At 35.4% G+C, this 15,795-nt stretch overlaps 1 non-coding gene across 1 annotated transcript; it reads right to left on the reverse strand.

Annotated features, from left to right (window-relative positions):
• Positions 1-6,572: 6,572 nt before the first annotated feature.
• LOC122095445 lies at positions 6,573-6,679 on the reverse strand. Its single transcript, XR_006145144.1, has one exon. It is a non-coding gene; the product is annotated as a U6 spliceosomal RNA (small nuclear RNA).
• Between the last annotated feature and the right edge of the window lie 9,116 nt (positions 6,680-15,795).

The raw sequence follows: 15,795 nt of genomic DNA on the forward strand, positions 1-15,795 counted from the left end.
TAGAAAGGCTGCACAACGTTAACATGGTTACCTATGATGTGATTCAAGAGCCAGTAAACAATCATACTTCACTTTGCCATCACTATAATTATTCCCATTGTAAGAAGAATCATGCACATAATTTACATGATATAACCTTGTCCTTAAGTTATTATGTTCTATGAAATAATATCCAAATTTACACCACACTGAGTTAAAGCCAAAGTAGCAAAGTGTTTTGGACGATGTAACTCCTTCCAGATACACATGTTAAAATTCTATTCTCCTGTCTGATGATATTAGAATAAACCTTTCAGAGATGACCCTGCAATAATGATCCTGTCGAAAGTAGTCCAATATAATTACTCTGCCATGTGAATATCCAGGAAATAGATTATAATGAATCAGAAAGTAGACCCCCATAAGACAAAGAATTGCTTTGAATAACCACTTTTAAAATCAATGTTTAAGCTTCTAGAGTATGGATAATATACGCCTGATGTTTTTAAGCCACTTACTTTGAAATATATTAACAGCCCAATGGCTGAAAAAAAGCAAAGTTTTGATTTAAATTTCACAAATTCTGGTAAAAAAGATTCATAAGGTTTTATTATTTGAATTTTATTCTCCAAGTCTCCTGGTTAAAAATATTTTTAAATGGGAATTGAATTGAGCTTCAACTCTATTCAACTATCATAATTAATTTTTAAAATATGTTTATTATCTTTAATTGTACAAAGGAGTTGCCATTCACTGAAACAGTGTATGGATACAGTGCATCTTGATCAATGTCACCCCTTTCAGCACTCTCATCCACCCCTACCAATAAAACCCAATACTTATGTATCTCAATAATATGTTATGGAATTTCTTGCCACTTAACAAAGCAGTTTATGTGTACAATGTACCTGGAATTGTGTTACCACTTCAATACCTTCAACCCCATTTCACACTACCCCTTGCTTTGTATATTTCAATTCTTGGAAGTATACAATGGATTCTTGCCTGTATTCTATCCTTTTCCCCTTCAATTTCCTACTCCTCTCAGATTGCCCCCCACTATACTCTCTTGCACTACATATTTACTGGTATTAATTTTGTTGGGCATTGACTTAGCCTTTTAAGAGAATTATAGTATTTTCATTGATTCTGACATTTCAGATAATTCCTTTGTACCTCCTTGCACACCATCCAGTGTGTTTACTTTTAAATTTATGGACACTCCTATCTACCACAAGTGAGGAAAGTCATGCAAACTAAGTTTCTCTGGGTCTGCTTTTTTTCACTTAATATTATTTCTAAGTGTTTCATTTTTCCTTTAGAATGGTGCAATATTATTCTTTCTGATGGATGAACAGAATTCCATTATGTATGTATTTATATGTTTGAATATATATATGTATGTATATATGTTTGTATACATACATTTATATACATACATATATACTTGCAAATTGGGACCAATAAAATTAGATATTATATATGTATGTATATATATTATATATACATATATATATATATATATATATATATAATCTTTGATCTCTTTTTACAATGAGAGGCCTCTGGGCTGATTCCATATGTTGGCTAGAGAAAATAATGCAATAATCAACATGATTATGCTGGTAGCTTCAGTGTGGCCTTGTTTCTGCTCTATTAGATAAATGACCATAAGTGAAATTGCTGTATCATAGGTAGGTAGCTCTCTATTCAGTTCTGTGAGCAATTTCCATAGTGTTTTCCAAAGTGATTGAACAAGATTACATTCCCCCCAACAGTGTAATAGAGTTTCCTTTGGGGCACATCCTTATCAGTATCTGTGATTGTTTGTTTGTTCATAATGACCTTGTAAGAGCGGTGAGATGAATCTCAGTGTTGCTTGGATTTGCATTTCTTTTATGGAGAATGATGCGTCAATTTGTCATTCTTACTTCTTCTTCTAAGAAGTTATCTTTAAGACTCTATCCCATATATTAATTGGGTTCTTGTTTATTTGAGGGTTTATTTTTGTTGGGTTTAACTTTTTGATCTCTAAATATGGGTTTGTTATGAAAACTCTTGTCTAATGCTTAGCTAGTAAAAATCTTCCATTCTGCTCTTTTTCTATATATCCTGCTAACTTTTTCCATTGCCATGTAGAAACTCTTCAGTATGATGCGATTCTATTGATTCAGAAAGAATGACATTACGACATTCATAAGGAAATGGAAAGACTTGGAACAAACTTACATTAAGTGAAGAAAGACAGACTCAAAGTAATATACATTGCCTAATTTCTCTCATTTGTTGTAGTAGAATGTACCTCTAATTCTACAAGTAAACACAGTTGGATGGTAAAAAAGAAAACATTGCACTTGGACTAAGGCCAATGTTGTCTCCTGTATCTTCATGTTGTACATTACAACTCTATACCTGCTCATAATGTATATCTAGTATCTTATGCATAAATGCCCCAGAAGTTCCACTTTGCTTTACTTAAAAAAAAATTCTGTCTTAATGTTTGCGGATTTTGTGTGGTGTGTGTGTGTGTGTGTGTGTGTGTGTGTGTGTGTGTGTGTGTGTGTGTGTGTGTGTGTTTCCAAAGATCAGAACATAACATTTTTCTTCATTTCGAATACATCTTTCAGGTCATTGTAAGTTGTGGCTAATGGGAGAAGTCTCTCGTTAATTTAAGGATGAAACAAAAAGATATTTCTGCATCTACCAGAGTTGCTTTATTAGTGTAGTTGAACACTGAACTTCGATTTATATCTTGGCTGTTGTTGTGAATAATGTGAATAACAATGAACTACAGATATAATTACGAGTTACCCAGAGAGAAATAATCACATGATTGGTGGATCAGATGATATTTCAACTATGATTTCTTTAGAAAACTGCATACTACTTTCTACAAGGAGAATATTAACCTGTATATTGATCAAGAGTGTAGAAAATTTCCTTTTCTTCAAACTCTCACCAACATTATTAACTTTTATTCAAAAAGTAATAAAGGGCAAGTTTTTACTATCTTCACTACCCCAGACTCGCTTAAGACTGAAATCCAACCTCCTAAATGCTTGGAATTACATACCTTTACCACCACACCTGGTTCCTTTGATTTTTTTTAATAAGAATTCTAATAATTATGAAGTAGTATCATAGTAATTTTGAATTACATTTCTCTAATGACTTCTGCTCACAAAGCATTAAGCCAGCACAGAAGTTGTATTAAACACAACTGTGTAAACCCACTGGTATAGAGGGCTTTATGGAAAACATGTCTATTTGAACTTTTGTCCATTTTTAATCAAGTGTCTTGTTAATCTCATCTTTAATCTCTCTATACAAAAATAATTAATTCAAGGTAGTAAAAAGGAAAAAATTAAGCAACTTCTAACATTTTTCAATTTTTAATAACATGATATTGCTTAAATCATTTGCTGTTTATGCTTGAGACTATATAACAATTTAGTTAGACCTTTTACATAGCTATATGTATTTTATTTATTTTACATTTATTGCTCTTTCCAAAGCTTGCGTGTCTAATTTTGGTTTCTTTCAGTCTTAAGTTGTTCAGATTTCAAACTGAAGAATAAATGGAAGTAAGCAAACAAAAAATACAGTTCCTCTCATCTGATTATACCTCTACAAGAATGAGAATGAGTTCAGCATTCTAAGGACCCTTAATTCTTAAGATAACATTTGCTATAATGCCAATGTTATTACCATTTTAGTGCTGGGAAAAATTGTAATTAAAGGCAGTAAGTGCATGGCCCAAGACACACAGTGAGGAAGGAAATGAGTCAAATTCTCCAAAAGTCTTTCAGCAATACACAACAAGTAGATAAATTCTCTCCATTCTCTGATAATCTCAATTCAATATTCATATTGTCCAAGAAATAATAGCATAGCAATTATTGCCCATGGTGATTGTTTTCTGTTACATTTTTCTTCAACACAGACTGTGTTGGTGACATTGGATTATCATGCACAGAGCTGAGCTTATAAATTATGGTCCAAAAAGAGGCAAATTTCTTCTGTCCCATAGTTCCATTATCATTTTTAAAAAGTACTAAATCTTTTAAATATCACCACTTACTGTATTTTAAGAATTCAAGAATGAAAAAAATCACATATATTCAATCCAAAATGCTTTAAAACTAAGAGATGAAAAAACAGGCCTCTGTGAAGTAAATTTTCTTCTACTTTTAAAATTGTTCTGAAAGCCTTGTGCTGGTTTGTCACACCTGTAATCCGAACTACTCGGGATACCTACTAAGGAGCCTGAGATCTGTGGATATCATTTGGAAGCCAATCAGGGCAAAATAAATTTATGAGATTATTTTTCCAAAAATTTAAAGAACTAACAAAAGGCCAGGAATGGAGATGTAGCTAATATAGTAGCTCACCAATCTAGAGAGAAAGACATAGCGAGACCACAAAGCCCTAATTTCAAACTCTGAGCATGCCAACACGCAGGAATGCACACACACTCACTTTTTCAAAATATCTTCATATCAGTGTTTTGCATTAATTTCTTTGTTAACGATATTATATGGGTAAAATAGGCAAAATAAACTTCCATCTCAAAACATTTTTATACATTTTTTGTTGTAAAAATACTGTACAGAGGGGTTATAGTTACATGAGCAAAGTAATAAGTACATTTCCTATCAAGCATTGTTACCTCCTCCTTTGTTTTTCCCCCACCATTCCTTCCCTTCCACCTCCACAAGTACACTCCTCACACCCGCAAGCCCCACCCAATGTCCCCAGCCTAAATTGTAAAGTTCGTTCTTCAAAATAATGTCTTGTGCATCTATTGTTATACAATGGGTCAAAATGTATTCCTATTTAAGTATGTTGTTTTTTCCCTTTCCTTCCCCAAATTAGAGAAGTGTATATACAAGATGCAGGTGCACCAAATCAAATAAAGTGAAAATAGGGGTTATATTGTTGGGGAGGAATGTATAAAAAACAAAAAAAAATCAGGTCGTACATTATAAATATGTGAGAAACAACAGCAAGAAAGAAAAAACCACTTGCGGCTCTATCTTCAGGGTCATATAGCTTAACATCTAGTTATCTAGTCATATACACATAGCTTTTCAACTTTTCTGCTCATCCCAGACATATACTAGTTATTGCAAATAAGGGATACCATGGGAACTATGTTTCTTTGGACTTGGCTTACATCAGTTAATATAATTTTTTTCCAAGTCTTTCCATTTCCTAAAAATTGGGCGATGTCATTCTTTCTGATGGAGGCATAGAATTAATATATATACACATATATATGTATATATATAGTATATGTGTGTGTGTGTGTGTACACACATATACACAGAGAACATTTTAGTTTTTTGTTTTTTAGAGCAACTTAGTTTTCCATCTTCATCATTTTTTCAAATGTTTTTCTTATGATTAAGTGGTTACATAATTTCCCAAATTTCACAATATTGTGGGATAGTGATGCTTACTTAAAGTCACAAACATATTCTAACTTTGATGAAGCAAATTGTCTATCATGGTCTACAACACTTATGAGTTCTATGAGCTTTGCAATAGAGTTATTTCTTCCATATGTATACTTTTTTTGTTTGGAAATATGTATATTTCTTTTGTTTTGCATAGCGTCTGCTGTTCCCTCTTTCCCACTTGTTCCCTCCCTCCCTTCAGTGACATTGAGTTGCTTAGTTCATTTTGGTCAATGTCCAGTGCAGCTGATGGATCCCACTGTTGTATGTTTTTCCCTGATTCCCTCTAGTTCTGTGTCGTCCTCCTGGTTTCCCTTCAGTGTGCACATATTATCAGCAGAATGGGGTTATTTAGTAGTGATTCAATCAGATGAGTGGAAGTCCTTGATTTCTTAAGTGTTGTTAATTTTGTTGTATCACCTTACATTTTGGATTTAACATCCACTTACCATGGAGACCATGTGGTTTGTCTCTTGCTTTTGTCTTACCTCGCTCAACATGATTTCCTGTAGCTTGATTGATTTCCCTGCTAATGCCATTATTTTGTCCTTTCTAATGGCTGGAAAATATTCTGTTGTGTATAGTTACAACAGTTTTTGGATCCATTCATCTCTGGTGGGACATATGGGTTGTTTTCCTATCCTGGCTATTGTGAACAGTGCTGTGATAAACATGGAGGTGCATGTGTCCTTGAATATTGGTACCTGTTGTTCAGGATAGATGCCTAGAAGTGCTATGAGTAGGCCATAAGGAAGGTCAATAATTAGCTTTCTGAGGACTCACCAGACTGCTTTCCAAAGTGATTGTGTAAGTGTACATTCACACACACACACACACACACACACACACACAGAGAACGTTTTCTTGATCCATTCTTCTACTGAGGGGCATCGAGGTTGGTTCCCTATCTTAGCTATGGCAAATAATGCTACAATAAACATTGTTGTGGTGGTAGTTTTAGTATGGACTTGTTTGTGATCATTTGGGTGAATGCCCAAAAGTGGGATTGCTGTGTAATAGGAGAGCTCTATGTGGAGTCTTTTGAGGAACCTCCAAACCGCTTTCCAAAGTGAATGAACAAGTTTACACTCCCACCAAGAATGCAGTAGGCTTCCCTTCTGGCCACATCCCTTCCAGCATCTGTTGGTGTAAACATATAGAACTATTCATCCTTGTGCAGGGACCATGCTAATCTTCTCTGTATGTTCCAATTTTAGTATATGTGCAGCCAAATTGAGCACAGAACATTTTCTTATATATAAAGTGTAATTGATTTTCTTAAACGAGACAATTCAACAAGTAAGTTCAAAAGAATTATGAAATTTTGCAACCATGTATTTCTTACATAAGCACACATTTAACAATAAAGTCAAGATTGACATGCCAAAAACAAAATAATTTCAGATATTTGTTGTTCATGTGATGTGTAGGAGGAGGAATTCAATTATTCTACACAAGGCACCTGTCATAATGATCATTGCAGCAAATGTTAAGCTTTGTTAAAAGTTTTAATGTTTTAAATATCTTTCATTTTGGGATTTGCTTATATGGCAAAATTAAGACTGTTTGGCAGGTCATAAAATTTTCCGATAAAGTATATAGTATTTCTGGTAGCATGTACTAGTATGTATGTACATTTCAGAGTTTATAGAAACTTTACTAATGAGAAGTTGCAAAGACTGTGTAAAGAAGTAGAGTGAAGAGTTAAGATTTTAAGTACACAGTTTCTCTTAAATCTTTAGGGCTCCCTTACGTTATATGTTAGTGATGAACAAATAATGATATAAGCCACATACAAATGATGAGATGAACTATAAATAGTAACCTTAGTGGGTAAATTTAAAGGCTACTCATAGCTTTATCCAGTTTTAAATGTACAGGAATATGAGAAAATAGTAAAATCTACTACATACTCTTCAAATAATCAGAGCCTTGGTAATTGTTTTGTTTTTATTTTAGTAATCATTAATATATAATTATTGTTTTCTTTATTTATAGCATTTTTTCCTTGTTGTAATATAATACAACTTTTTGTGAGTCGTGATTAAGAGGTACTTTGAGAATATTATTGGGATGGCCACACCATTTTTCATAGGTCCATGTAAATTTAGAAAGATCAAAACTAAAAATAAAATATTGATTAAAAATTATATCAAGTAGAGTCTGAATCAGGAGTGTTGATAAATATCCATACCTAAAATCTTATCCCTAGTCTGAAGTAGTGGTATTACAGAGTTGAGGCCTCAAAATTGAGAAACTGTGCTTTGTTTTGCTTTGTTTTTTGCTTTGGTTTTGTTGGTTGTGGGGCTTGAACTCTGGGTATTGGGTACTGTCCCTCAGCTCTTCAGCTCAAGGCTAGCGTTATCACTTGATCCACAGCACCACTTTCATCTTTTTCTGCTTATGTCGTGCTGAGGAATGAAATCCAGGACCTCATGCATGCAAGGCAAGCACTCTACTACTGAGTCACCTTTCCAGCTCCTGAGAAACTGTGATTTAAAAAATCATCTGAACAATATTTGCTTTCTGCTTTTGGTTATATAATGAAATATGTGAACACATTTTTATATTTTTGTGAACTGTCATACATCTAAATTTATACTAACTGCAGAAAATTTATCCTTTTCAAAGTCAAGAAATATTTCTGAGAGTTTGCTTCTGTGAAGAATGTTTTTGCATTTATAATTTCTTCTGTCATTTTTATTTATTATCAAAATCACTTTATTTTTTATGTTGATAAGTTATCATATATCAAATACCTTCAAAAGTACATGTAGTGTCTCAAGATAGCAGTATGAATATTCTCATACACCTCTTGTTTATCTGTTATGCACGTTAATATTATGATATTTTTCTCTCTTTCACTCTCTCTCATTTCCGCTCTTTCTCTTTCATGCTCCATGTCTGCTACTTAGAATTTCTGCTGGTCTACTATTATCCTTCAGGATCCACTGGTTTTATGGGAACATGATAGGGACTATCAGTTACCCTTGCATTCTTTAAGAGTTATAACAGTGACGTGAAATTATTCTTTGCCATTCTAAATGGCAAAACAACAGATCTAAGAATTCCTTTTCACTTTTAGTACTATTATAACTTTTATCTCATATGAATAATTGGGACTGATATTATACTTTTAGCCTGGGACCTAAATGTTCTTTTTCTTTTACAAACAACCTTTTTCTTTTATTATCAGTAAGTAACAAAAACAAAGCTATCCTATGGGAAAGTGGCTGAAGTTGTTCACAGGGATGAAAAACAAGTTAATGGGGGAAGTGAGTACAGAGGATACCCTTCATATAGCACAGATCCTTAGAGCAGTTTATCATGTACATTTTGTGATAAGGACAACGTGCTGGGAACTCTAGATTAAATCACTGAACACCTGATATATATATGCACATATATTTATATATGTATATTTATTTATATATGCATATATGTGTATATCGGCCCATATATGTACACATGAATGTCACTGTACACACAAATACACACATACGTATACACATGTACACATGCACAAATGGAAAAAGACACATAGATATAGCCAACACAAGTTTCACTAGTTGTTGAATACGCCTTAGACAGAATGCTTGGGAAAAAATGTGTTGAAGATGTATTCGTCTCTAAGAGTTCTTTTAACACTCCTCTTATCTCTTCCAACTGGTAGGTTTAGAGAGATTCGACTTGAAAAGTGCAGTACAAGTGATAGCAAGTCACTCGGAAATCTCAATAAGTATTGCTCATATGGTGTCTCCCTGCTTCCCATGGAATGCTTGCTCTTGTAGACACTCTCAACATCCAAAGTAGTAGGACAATATCCTTGTTAAGAATAAAGTTATAAGGCTTTAAATGGCATCCTTCCTTGGGCTCTTTTCCAAAAGCGAGCATCAATTCCTAAGCAGATGAGTGACTCCCCAGAAGACTGGAGCGCAGGTCAAAATTTAACCAACCCATATGAAAAGTCTAAAGTGAGCAGTTCTGACTGAGGTCATACAGATGTCCTGGCCACGAATATGAGAAAAAAAGAAAGTTTTTTATGTATTAAAATTTGAGAATAATTTGTAACCTGTCAATAAATGTGTAGAACACAATTATACCAACTGACAAAAGATGATGTGCATTTCATTTATTTGCTTTTGGATTTGGAAAGTGTTTTTAAGTGTGTCTACACAAGTAGAATCAGCATGAAACAAGCCAGCATTTCTTCATTTAAGATGCAAGGAAAGGATACAGGTTGACCCATTGTAACAATGAGATTTGAAAGATACTATTAGAGGGGGGTAGACGGAGGTGTTTGGGATGTGTGAAGGTAAGGAATAGTAGGAGAAAACAAAGGAGGTGGTAACAATGCTCAATAAGAAATGTACGCATTACCTTACTTATGGAACTATAACCTCTCTGTACAGTACTGAGCTTCTTCAGTAAAAGTGCTGGCAAAATTGGTTAATCACTCATAGAAAACTAAAACTATATCCTTATATATCATCCTGTACTGAATCAACTCCAAATGTATCAAAGACCTGAGAGTCAAAGCAGACACCCTGAAAACATTACAGGATGGAGTAGGACATACGCAAGGTCTCCTGTGCAGAGGATGAAATTTTCTTAATAGAGACCCAGAAGCACAAGAAATCAAAGAAAGTTTGGACAAATGGTATTGTATGAAATTGCAGAACTTCTGCATGGCAAAGGACATAGCTAGCAAGATCAATAGAAAGCCCATTGATTGGGAGAAGATCTTCACTAGCCATACAATAGAGAAGGATCTCATATCTAAAATATACTTGGAACTCAAAACATTAAATCCCCCAATAACAAATCCTCAAAGAAACAACTGCCCAATAAATAAGTGGGCTAAAGAATTCAAGGCAATCTTCTTTGAAAAGAAAAGAAGGAAGGCCAATAGACACATGAAGAAATGCTCAACCTCCCAAGCCATAAAAGAAAAGCAAATCAAAACAACATTGAGATACCACCTTACCCCATTTAGAATGGGTAAATCAAGAACTCTAATAACAACATATCCTTCAGGGGATGTGGCCAGAAGGGAACCTTACTGCATTGTTGGTGGGAATGTAACTTGTTCAACTACTTTGGAGTAGTATGGAGGTTCCTCAAAAGATTCCACCTAGAACTTCCCTATGACCCAGCAATCTACCTTTTGGGCATTTACCCAAATGATCACAAACAAGACCATACTAACGCTACCAGCACAACTATATTTATTGCAGCATTATTTAACATAGCTAAGATATGGAATCAACCCAGATGCCCCTCAGTAGATAGATGGATCGAGAAAATGTGGCATTTAACCAAGTCCTAATCTTAGATAGGGAAATGGTTTGGATAGAATGATAGGACAGAGACTACAAAAAAATGAACAAGAAAAAATGGAAAAACCAAAATTTAAATTTAAGTAGTGAAACACTTAAAAATTATGTAAGTTTAAACAAATGATATTGAGAAAAGAAAAGGATAAGATAAGACGAAGGGATGGATTGAAAGGAGAAATGAAAACTAAAAAATAAAAATTCTTAAAATTAGTTACTTGAAAATTATATACATATGAAGTGATAATACTGCTATTAAAGAATTTAAGCCTAAGAAGTTGTGAATTGAGTAATAATTTTCTGGATTAAATGTGTACAAAATGGGGTATAAGGTCTAATAATCGATGACGGGTATATATCTGGGAATGAGCCGAACAGCAATTTAGTCACGCAAAAAAAGAAAGAAACAGAAAAAATATGAAAAGAATACTTAAAAAGGACCAAAAGTTCAGAAGAGTTAAAAAAAGCACACACACACACACACACACACACACACACACACACGTATACACTTAAAATAAAAATTATGGGAGGAAAATAAGATTAATAGAAAACAATTTTAACAATTAAAAAAAATTTTAAAAGTTCACATAAGAGTTCTTTGATTGCAACAATGAAATGTACAATTCATTATGTCAAAAAACGGACTTAACAATTTTGGTGGGGGGTGGGGGAAGGATGGGATGGGGGGAGGGGGAAGTATGGGAAGGGATGGGAAGGGGAAACAACAAGGAAGCAACAATGCTTGATAAGAAATATACTCTATATCTTGCCCATGTAATTGTAACTCCTCTGTACTGTATTCTCACAATAAAAAAATAAAATTAAATTTAAAAGAGTTCTTTGATATTTGGGGGGGGGGTGTATTGGGGCAATGGGATGATTGTGTATCTCCCATGTCCATAACCACTCTCTTGGTGGAGTCTCTGGTCTGCTTGTGGTGTTTGGTTTTCCAGTGGCTTGATTGTTTTCTTAAGTCAGTGTTTGAGCAGGCAGAAAAATGCTTTGCATAACCCATTGTTTTGTGATCCTTCTCCCAGGCTAGTTCAGTGGGAGGTAGATTTGCTTTGAGTATCCCAAAAGGGGGAGATGGGAATTTCCTCTAGTTTGAAGATGCTGTGCTGAGACTAGGTTATGGGTAGAGTTGAGGCCTTTCAGCAATCAGTAGCTTTTCCTTGCTGGGCTAGCTCCTGAGACTCTCAGAGAGCCCAGCTTGGAGCCATTCTCAGGGTTTATGTTTACTGAGTTTCAATTGTTTGTCTAGGCTGCTGTAGGGAGGGGCAGCCTCTGGCTCTGTTTACCCTGTGGTGAAAGTCACTCCTCTGGGGGCAGATTTTTCTTTGTCTGGGCTGGTTGACTTTCCCCTGGGTAAAGCTGAGCCTGGCAGGTCAGGGCAGATTCCTGTGACCTGCTAAATGACTCTTTTGTTTGCTTCCAAGGCCTGAGTTGGAGCTAGTTGCTCAACTGGGCCTTTGTTAGTATCAAAGATGGAGCTCTCCAGTGGTAGGGAACATGCAGCCTTCCCTCCTCTGCTCCCTGAGAAGAAATGAGGAGATCTGGGTTCTACTCATGCTAGAGTCTTGTTCCTGGACAGATTCTGGTCTGTGATCTGCAGGATGAATATATCTGCTCCTTGTCAGTTCTTGCTTCTGTTGCGTAGAATCCACGTGTTCGCCACATCTGGAGCCTTTGTCCCAGATTCTCTGTGTAGTTATGGCTGCTATGAGTGTCTCTGCTACCAACCCTGCCACTGCAGCCATGGCTAGCTGCATGTGTTCAGATCTGTTTCTTTGCTTGGATTTTCCCTCTCTGTCCAAACTCTCTCTATTGAGATGACACACTTGGTGTGACTCTGTAGCCTAAGACTGTTCACTGGAATACTAAAACGCTTTCTATAGGAGAGCTTGTTTAGCCTTCAGATTCTCTTCTTCCATCTTCCTCCGAATCTCATGATTTTTTTATGAGTGTTATTTTTTTTAGGAAAAATTGTCATTGGTGTTTATATTTTGTGTTGGCATACAATGAGCCTACTATAGCCTTAATTTGATAAAATAAAACTCTCTGGCTGGGCAACGGTGGCTCATGCTTGTAATCCTAGCTACTCAGGAGGCTGATATATGAGGATCTCAGTTCAAAGACAGCCCAGGCAGGAAAGTCTGTGAGATTTTTATCTCCAATAAGCCACTAGAAAACCAGAAGTGGCGCTGTGGCTCAAGCGGTAGAGCGATCACCGTGATCTGAAGAGTGTAGGACCAGTGCCGAGGCCGAGTTCAAGCCCCAAGATTGACCAAAAAAACAAAATAAAACAACAACAAGAAAGCAAAAACTCTCTGATTCTATGACAGCATAAATTTTGTGGGTAATGGTTAAGACCAAGTTGCCATTCTAAAAAAACATATATATCACCCCAAAAAAGAGGCACAATAGGAAATATATAGCAGGAAACTTATAAATTTTAATGGACTAACAGTCTGTCAGTTTGTTTTAACTTTTCTATCAAAAATGAAAGTAATAATTGATAATATTATATTAAGACATTTAAATTTCTTTTTTTTGGATTTGTGGATTATTTATTTTTTACTTTAGATGATAACCCAGTAATACTTATTCATTTTCTTTTTTTTAAATTTTGTTTATTTTATTTTATTGTATTTTATTTTTTGTGAACATATTGTACAGAGAGGTTACAATTACACGGGTAGGATAATGCGCACATTTCTTATCAAGCATTGCAGCCTCCTCCTTTGTTTACCCTTCACATCCCTTCCCAGCCACCCCCGAACCCCACAGAATCCACCCCCCCCTGCACACCCCGCCCTCCCTGCACCAAAGTTGTAAAGCTCGTTTTCAACATGACAACTTGTACTTCTCATTGTTGCAACAGGTCCACCTGTATCCTTAAGCGACTTGTTTTTCCCCATCTCCTCCACAAGTTATACTGACAACAAATATAGTGAAAGCAGGGGTTATATTGTGGGGGAGGGACATACAAAGCAACAAAGAGATAATCTTATAAATGCATTAGAAAAAATGCATGAAAGAAAAAAACATTAAAATACATATCTAAGGGTTCATTTTCCTAACATCACATTATCTCACCTATTCCGCTTGACTCATACATATAATAGATATTGCAAATAAGGGAAACCATGGGACCTGTGTTTCTTTGGGCCTGGCTTACTCCATTTAATATAATTTTTTCCAAGTTTTTCCATTTCCTAACATATGGGGCAATGCCATTCTTTCTGATGGAGGCATAGAATTCCATTGTGTGTATATACCACATTTTCTTGATCCATTCATCTACTGAGGGGCATCTGGGTTGGTTCCATATCTTAGCTATGGTAAATAATGCTGCAATAAACATAGTTGTGCTGTTAGCTTTAGTGTGGTCTTGTTTGTAAACATTTGGGTAAATGCCCAAAAGTGGGATTGCTGAGTCATAGGGGAGTTCTATGTGAAGTCTTCTCAGGAACCTCCATACTGCTTTCCAAAGTGTTTAAACAAGTTTACATTCCCACCAACAATGAAGTAAGGATCCCTTCTGTCCACATCCCCTCCAGCATCTGCTGTTGTTAGAGTTCTTAATTTTTGCCATTCTAACTGTAGTGAGGTGGTATCTCAATGTTGTTTTGTTTTGCATTTCTTTTATGGCTAGGGATGTTGAGCATTTCTTCAAGTGTCTATTGGCCATCCTTCTTTCTTCTTCAGAGAAATTTCTCTTTATATCTTTATCACACTTATTTCTTGGGCAGTTGTTTCTTTGAGGATTTGTTGTTGGGGAATTTAATTTTTCGAGTTCCAAGTATATTTTAGATATGAGACCCTTGTCAGTTGTATGGCTAGTGAAGATCTTCTCCCAATCCGTGGGCTTTCTATTGATCTTGCTAGCTATGTTCTTGGCCATGCAGAAGCTCTGCAACTTCATGCAATCACATTTGTCCAACCTTTCTTTGATTTGTTGTGTTTCCGGGTCTCTATTCAGAAAATTTCGGCCTGAGCCAAGGAGACCTAGGGTTTCTCCTATTCCATCCTGTTGTGTTTTCAGAGTGTCTGCTTTGACTTCGAGGACTTTGATCCATTTGGAGTTGATTCTTGTGCAGGGTGATATATAAGGATCTAGCTTTAGTTTTCTACAAGTAGTTAACCAATTTTGCCAGCACCATTTACTACAGAGGCTGTCTTTCTTCCATTCTATTGTTTTAGCTCCCTTATCGAAGATTAGATGGCTATAGGTTTGTAGGTTTCTTTCTGGGTTTTCAATTCTATTACATTGGTCCTGAGGTCTGTTCTTATGCCAATACCAAGCTGTTTTGATTACTATTTCTTTATATTAGAGTTTGAAATTTGGTATTGATATTCCTCCAGCAGTGTTCTTTCTGTTGAGGAGCGTTTTTGCTATTCGGGGTCTTTTATTGTTCCATATGAATTTTTGGATTGCCTCTTCTAGTTCCTTGAAGAATAAGGTTGGAATTTTGATAGGTATCGCGTTGAATTTGTAGATAGCCTTGGCAAGTATTGCCATTTTCATGATGTTAATCTTTCCAATCCAGGAGCATGGGAGGTTTTGCCATTTTCTAAGTTCTGTGTTGATTTCCTTCTTCAAGATTTTAAAGTTTTCATCATAGAGTTCCTTCACTTCTTTGGTTAAGTTAATTCCTAGGTATTTTATTTTTTTGTGGGGCTATTACAAATGGGGTTGCTTTCCCAATTTCAGCCACACTTTTCTCATTGTTGGCCTACAGAAAAGCCATTGATTTTGGGGGGTTAATTTTATACCCTGCTACTTTGCCAAAGTTTTGAATTAGCTTGAAAAATTTGGAAGTGGAGTTATGGGATTCTTTAAATAGAAGATCATGTCATTTGCAAAGAGTGAGAGTTTTATTTCTTCTTTCCATATTTGGATCCCCTTTATGTCTGCATCTTGTCTTATTGCTGTAGCTAGGCATTCTAATACTAGATTGAAGAGAAGTGGTGAGAGTGGATATCCTTGTCTTGTTCCTGAGTTAAGAGGAAATGGC

This window comes from Dipodomys spectabilis, unplaced genomic scaffold (assembly GCF_019054845.1).
Source record: "Dipodomys spectabilis isolate Male_0828 unplaced genomic scaffold, ASM1905484v1 ptg000351l, whole genome shotgun sequence".
NCBI classification, from domain to species: Eukaryota; Metazoa; Chordata; class Mammalia; order Rodentia; family Heteromyidae; genus Dipodomys; species Dipodomys spectabilis.